This window comes from Ictalurus furcatus, chromosome 3, assembly GCF_023375685.1.
Source record: "Ictalurus furcatus strain D&B chromosome 3, Billie_1.0, whole genome shotgun sequence".
In the NCBI taxonomy this organism is placed as follows: domain Eukaryota; kingdom Metazoa; phylum Chordata; class Actinopteri; order Siluriformes; family Ictaluridae; genus Ictalurus; species Ictalurus furcatus.
In genome coordinates, this window is record NC_071257.1 from 34,198,493 (window position 1) to 34,206,180 (window position 7,688).

The following is a 7,688-nucleotide window of genomic DNA, read 5'->3' on the forward strand; positions in this document are numbered from 1 at the left end:
AAATAAAATGTTAATCCCTTGCTTCCTATACGGTTATTGTGAACAACAGCATAGCAAATTAAATGCGTGACTCCGTGCAGCCGTTCCTATATTCGGTCCTCAAAATGGCATCAATTATACAGTGTGATTTAGAAGCTACTATTTCATACACTAGTGCACTAGTACTGCACAGTTATGTATACAGGGAGTAGATCGCGTTGTTTTGTCCGTCGCCACTGATTTTAAATGCTCAAAGGTGGCGAGATGTGAAGTCATTCGAGACACTTGTGCACACTTGGACACGTAAAATTTCTTTAACTGCATAGATGAGAGCTGATTAACTGCATGTGGGCCTCTGAAGTATAATGCTCACTGGTAAGGATTTGTAACAGGAAGTTCAGGGCTCTGATTTGCTGAAAAGTCTTTAGAGAACAGAAAACGGTCACAGTGGCTCAATATTAAAATTCAGCCTCTAATAATATACTGGATATGCATTGGAAACACCCCCAACTGTACACACACACATGCCCTTCACCTGGTAAACTGGTGTTTGCATACTGGAATGTGATTGGCTCTTAAATTTTATGATGCAGTAACACTTGCCAATCTTTTGTTCAGTTCAATTGTACTGTATTGTCTTGTACTGTATTGTATTTTATTGTATGAATTGTATTTTATTATATTGTATTGTATTGTATTGTATTGTATTGTGTTGTGTTGTACTGTATTGTATTGTATTGTACTATATTGTATTGTATTGTATTGTATTGTATTGTACTGTATTGTATTATATTGTATTGTTTGTACTCTATTGTATTGTATTGTGTTGTATTGTATTGTGTTGTATTGTATTGTATTGTACTCTATTGTATTGTATTGTACTGTATTGTGTTGTATTGTATTGTATTGTATTGTACTGTATTGTACTGTATTGTATTATATTGTATTGTTTGTACTCTATTGTATTGTTTGTACTCTATTGTATTGTATTGTGTTGTATTGTATTGTATTGTACTCTATTGTATTGTATTGTTGTATTGTATTGTACTGTATTGTATTGTATTGTACTGTATTGTATTGTATTGTGTTGTATTGTATTGTATTGTATTGTATTGTTTGTACTCTATTGTATTGTACTGTATTGTATTGTTTGTACTCTATTGTATTGTACTGTATTGTATTGTATTGTACTGTATTGTATTATATTGTATTGTTTGTACTCTATTGTATTGTACTGTATTGTATTGTTTGTACTCTATTGTATTGTACTGTATTGTATTGTATTGTATTGTACTGTATTGTATTATATTGTATTGTTTGTACTCTATTGTATTGTACTGTATTGTATTGTATTGTATTGTATTGTATTGTATTGTATTGTACTGTATTGTATTGTATTGTATTGTACTGTATTGTATTATATTGTATTGTTTGTACTCTATTGTATTGTACTGTATTGTATTGTATTGTATTGTATTGTATTGTACTGTATTGTATTGTATTGTATTGTATTGTACTGTATTGTATTATATTGTATTGTTTGTACTCTATTGTATTGTACTGTATTGTATTGTACTGTATTGTATTATATTGTATTGTATTGTATTGTATTGTACTGTATTGTGTTGTATTGTATTGTATTGTATTGTACTGTATTGTACTGTATTGTATTATATTGTATTGTTTGTACTCTATTGTATTGTTTGTACTCTATTGTATTGTATTGTGTTGTATTGTATTGTATTGTACTCTATTGTATTGTATTGTTGTATTGTATTGTACTGTATTGTATTGTATTGTACTGTATTGTATTGTATTGTGTTGTATTGTATTGTATTGTATTGTATTGTTTGTACTCTATTGTATTGTACTGTATTGTATTGTATTGTATTGTATTGTTTGTACTCTATTGTATTGTACTGTATTGTATTGTTTGTACTCTATTGTATTGTACTGTATTGTATTGTTTGTACTCTATTGTATTGTACTGTATTGTATTGTATTGTACTGTATTGTATTATATTGTATTGTTTGTACTCTATTGTATTGTACTGTATTGTATTGTTTGTACTCTATTGTATTGTACTGTATTGTATTATATTGTATTGTTTGTACTCTATTGTATTGTACTGTATTGTATTGTATTGTATTGTACTGTATTGTATTATATTGTATTGTTTGTACTCTATTGTATTGTACTGTATTGTATTGTATTGTATTGTATTGTATTGTATTGTACTGTATTGTATTGTATTGTATTGTACTGTATTGTATTATATTGTATTGTTTGTACTCTATTGTATTGTACTGTATTGTATTGTATTGTATTGTATTGTATTGTACTGTATTGTATTGTATTGTATTGTATTGTACTGTATTGTATTATATTGTATTGTTTGTACTCTATTGTATTGTACTGTATTGTATTATATTGTATTGTATTGTATTGTATTGTATTGTACTGTATTGTATTGTATTATATTGTATTGTACTGTATTGTATTATATTGTATTGTTTGTACTCTATTGTATTGTACTGTATTGTATTGTATTGTATTGTACTGTATTGTATTATATTGTACTGTATTGTATTGTATTGTATTGTATTGTACTGTATTGTATTATATTGTATTGTTTGTACTCTATTGTATTGTGTTGGGCCACATTTGTATGTAAGCAAAGTGGTAACATCTACCATAAATACCTTCTCATCTGTCTCCATCCTGTACCTGTCTCAGATCTCGGAAGAAAAAAAAAAAACGTCACGTCATCACCACCGAGTCCTGAGTGTGAGACAAACGTGACTGCTCGTTTACTCTTTCAGTCTCTGAGTACAGATTCAGGTGTCTTTGTGATGATGAGGCTGATCCTGGATCAGTCCACTCTGCTGATTTAAAGGCTTTGTTATTTGGCTGACAGTTTTACAAGTGCTGACATTCCCAAATGGTCCAGCGGTTCTGTTATCTCCTGGCCACCCGTGTGTGTGTGTGTGTGTGTGTGCGTACGTGCGTGCGTGTATGTGCGTGTGTGTGCATGTGTGTGTGTGTGTGTGTGTGTGTGTGTGTGTGTGTGTTTCTGTTTGTGTTTGCTAATGGATCAGTCGTGTGTTAAATCCTCATCCAGAAGAAACAGAAACAGCCGGTGAGAGGGAGAGAGATTAAATTAGAGCGTGATTGTCATATTCCTCTCTGCTCTCTGACACACTATGGTTTCTGTCAATACCTGCAGCACGTCATGCCTTTCACATTAAACAGCTTCTTGTCATTTCCACAATGCTGTGGTGAAACCCGCTAATAAAGTTTAGTGAATTGAAATGGAATTTAACTGAATAATATATTCTGGCATTTTCACTGCCTTTAGTTTTCCTACTCTGATATATTACCCTGTATGTTATATTACATACTTTATCCTTCATCTGCTTTCAAGGTCATCTGAGGAAATCAACGGATATCTTTCTATTTCCCTGTAAAAAAAAAAAAATGCATATCTGAATAATCACTGGATTGGATTCTGTTTCACTTTGGATATCATGCATCTAAGAAACAGTGCATGTATTTAGTTTTGTTCTATCTGTGTGATATACCATATGTGTCTAAATGCTTTATATTCACTTTGCTGATTCCTGTAAAGAAAAAACAGAAATACCAAGAATGCACTTTGATCTAAATAAATTTAGCGCATTTTTTAAAAATATATATATATTTCTGAAATAATGGCTGTCTTACTTCTGTGACCCTACATAAAAAAAAAAAAAAACGTGATTTTTACGCCATACTCGTTAAAAAAGAAAGAAAAAAAAAGGAAAAAAATTCATAGTACTGTGCAAAACTTTTAGGTCTCCGTGAATTCTTTATAAATTGTTATTTTATTTGTTCCGCTTTAGCATGTCATTTGAAAATACTCCAATTTATTGTCCAAAAAAAATACTAGCTGTTCCACATCATTTTTCTTTGCCATTAAAGAAAGACGTTTACTAATAGACGACTTTTGAGACACCGCTAAACTGCGAAATCGTTCATGCGGAGACGTGTATTTAACATGCTGTGGGAGGAGTGGAAGGAGTCTCCAGTGTCAGCGCTTTGTAACAGACAGAGGTCAAGCTGGGGACAAGTCTTCAGCACACGGGGGTTTATACTTTGCTGTTTCTCAGGAACAAACGATGATAAAGACAGAGAGAAAGAGAGTCTGGTGAGGGAACAATTGATTATACTGTAGCTGACGTAAGTGAGAACAGTAAAATGAACATGTTTACGGAACATTAAATGAAAGTATAAATGGATAAAAAGTACGACGGGTGAATCTTCAATAAATAAGAGATTGTAATAGTTAGCGAATCAATGTGGTATGAGAGGAAATGTGTCGGCGATTTGTTCGATGCCGGGGAAACGTGGGAGCCTGGTTGGATTAACGGACTCTCCTCGCATACCGTTGATAAAAAGTCCTTTATTTTCTTGACAGAAACGAAATGATCAGTGAAAACTTGTTGATCATTAAACCTTGCTATTAAACTTCACGTAAAATTACCTGTTCTGAGTTGGCGTGCAGGAGCGTGGTCAAAAAAAGGTGTGCTTCCCAGCTCTCCGTTTCCGTCCGCCCTGTCGGAAGGTTAACCGACGTCATATATGCTCCTCCCGCACCACACGTGACCCACGACCCAGGAGCAAACACACCACAAAACCTCACAAAACGTAACACAATCCCAAATAACAGATTACGCTAGCTCGCTGCCGCACCAAACAACCCCAAATTCCAACTCTACTTAGCGGTTAGCACGTTCGCCTCACACCTCCAGGGTCGGGGGTTCGATTCCCACCGTGACCCTGTGTGTGCGGAGTTTGCATGTTCTCCCCGTGCTGCGGGGGTTTCCTCCGGGTACTCCGGTTTCCTCCCCCAGTCCAAAGACATGCATGGTAGGCCGATCGGCGTGTCTAAAGTGTCCGTAGTGTATGAATGGGTGTGTGAGTGTGTATGTGATTGTGCCCTGCGATGGACTGGCACCCTGTCCAGGGTGTACCCCGCCTTGTGCCCCATGCTCCCTGGGATAGTCTCCAGGTTCCCCCGTGACCCTGAAAAGGATAAGCGGTATAGAAGATGTATGGATGGATGGAGGAATAAAACACTGGTGTTATTGGAAAACAGTCAGGTTCAGGGTGGTAACAGTAACTCTGCTTCATCACACCACCACAGTGCTGTTGATTATTTTACTACACCAGCACAACCCTAAATCTGTTATTCCTTACATCATTTACTCTTAATATGACTGAAACATCGTTATACAGTTTCTGAGCTTGCTCTTGTAAAAGAAAAATGTTATCAAAAGGCTTTTATGGTTCTCCACTGCCACACGCTGGTCTGAACATGTAGCACAGCTCAGCTCTTTACACACCGCCTTATTCCCGGTGCAGAATACACAGAGGGAAGATTTTTTTTTTCTTCGTGTTACTTGTATTTTTCTATCAAATGATATAACGGCAGCCGTTAAGAGACCGTGCAGGATTTCAGGCAAAACAGTGTAGCGTAGAAACGGCCAAAGTTCTTCAGGTTGACACGCAGGAGAACCGTTAAAGGCTGAATGTAGAAGTCTGTGGATGATTAAAGTTTCGTATGGAGTACTGAGTACTGAGCTGGAGGGTCTAAGAGGCCAGAGGACATGTCAGTCCACGTCCCAGCTGACCAGTCGGCGTTTAGGCTGTACACCTCATTCTAAGTAAATGTAAAATACGGTGAAGAAATGGAAAATAATATCTCTCCTTTACTTAACTGTTTGTACCTTATATATCTTACATGTTTCATAGTGACTGAGGGAGGGAGGGAGGGAGGAAATGAGGATGGATGGAAGGAAGCTAGGAAGGAATGAATGAAGGAAGGAAAGAAGGAAGGTTGAAAATAAGGATGGAAGGAAGGAGGGAAGGGAATAAGGATGGATGGAAGGAAGCTAGGAAAGAATGAAGGAAGGAAGGAAAGAAGGAAGGAAGAAAATAAGGATGGAAGGAAGGAAGGAAGGAAGGGAATAAGGATGGATGGAAGGAAGCTAGGAAGGAAGGAAGGAAGGAAGAAAATAAGGATGGAAGGAAGGAAGGGAATAAGGAATGCAGGAAGGAAGGAAGAAAATAAGGAAGGAAGGAAGAAAATAAGGAAGGAAGGAAGGAAGGGAATAAGGAACGCAGGAAGGAAGGAAGAAAATAAGGAAGGAAGGAAGGAAGGAAGAAAATAAGGATGGATGGAAGGAAGGAAGGGAATAAGGATGGATGGAAGGAAGCTAGGAAAGAATGAAGGAAGGAAGGAAGGAAGAAAATAAGGATGGAAGGAAGGAAGGGAATAAGGAACGCAGGAAGGAAGGAAGGAAATAAGGAAGGAAGGAAATAAGGAAGGAAGGAAATAAGAAAGGAAGGAAGGAAGGAAGAAAATAAGGAAGGAAGGAAGGAAAGGAATAAGGAACGCAGGAAGGTAGGAAGAAAATAAGGAAGGAAGGAAGGAAGGAAGGAAGGAAGGAAATAAGGAAGGAAGGAAGGGAATAAGGAAGGAAGGAAGGAAGAAAATAAGGATGGATGGAAGGAAGCTAGGAAGGAAAGAAGAACCCATGTCACACCCCTCTTCATCTCCCTCCACTGGCTTCCTGTAGCCGCCCGTATCAAATTCAAGGCCTTGATGCTCACGTATGAGACCTTGTCTGGATCAGCACCTCCAACCTCAACACTCTCCTGAACTCTCCTTATGTTCCTCACGCAACCTGCGACCGGTTAATGAAGAACACCTGGTAGTGCCTACTCAGCAAGGCACGAGGTCCCTTTCCAGAACCTTCCAGAACTGTCCCTCAGTGGTGGAATGAACATCCAACCTCAATCTGCAATCTGCTGGTATTCTTTTCTTCAAATCTTGCACAGAGAGCACTCTGAGCTCATTCTGAACAGATTAAAAGATCAAAATGATTTTGATTATGATTCATTATTATTAATATTTAATTCACCTGATCCAGGTGAAGAGGTCAGCAGAACCAGCCGTGTGGTGTGGTGTGTTAGGGTGAGGGTTTTTATTATTATTATTATTATTATTATTATTATTATTATTATTATATATTTTTTTTTCTTTTTGTTTAATTTTCATTTTCTCCACTAGGTGGAACTATTAGGTTGTTGTACTTTTTTGTTTATAATTTCCATTTCCCAGCCTTTCTTCTTTCCATTATAGCTCTTATTGATGTTTCCCGGATTCTCCTGCGATCCGACTCTCGCTCTGTTTACTGACTTTTATTATTTTTCCTCATGATATTGCAGATCTCATTAATTTTCTCTATTTTATTTAAAAATTCCTAATGCAATAAAACTAAATCCTAAAAAAAAAAATTAAAAAAATAAACTAAACTAAAACCTTTTTAGACGTAATGATGATTATGTTCACTTGTGGTCTGTGGTCTGACCCTTACTTTGGATATTATTATTATTATTATTATTATTATTATTATTATTATTATTATTATTATTATTATTTAGCAGGCTATTATCTCAAAATCTTATTTTCCCCCCATTGTTATTTCCAGATCACGCTATTTCTCATGATTTTTCTCACTTTTCTCATCTCCAGTTCCTCATCCTTGCAGTTTCTAGATCTTTAATGGCTTTATTTCTTGCTCGTTTTTACCCTAAGCTCTAACTGTGTGGCGTTCGACTGAATAATCATGTGCGTCTGTGATCTGACCATGACACTAAAGCT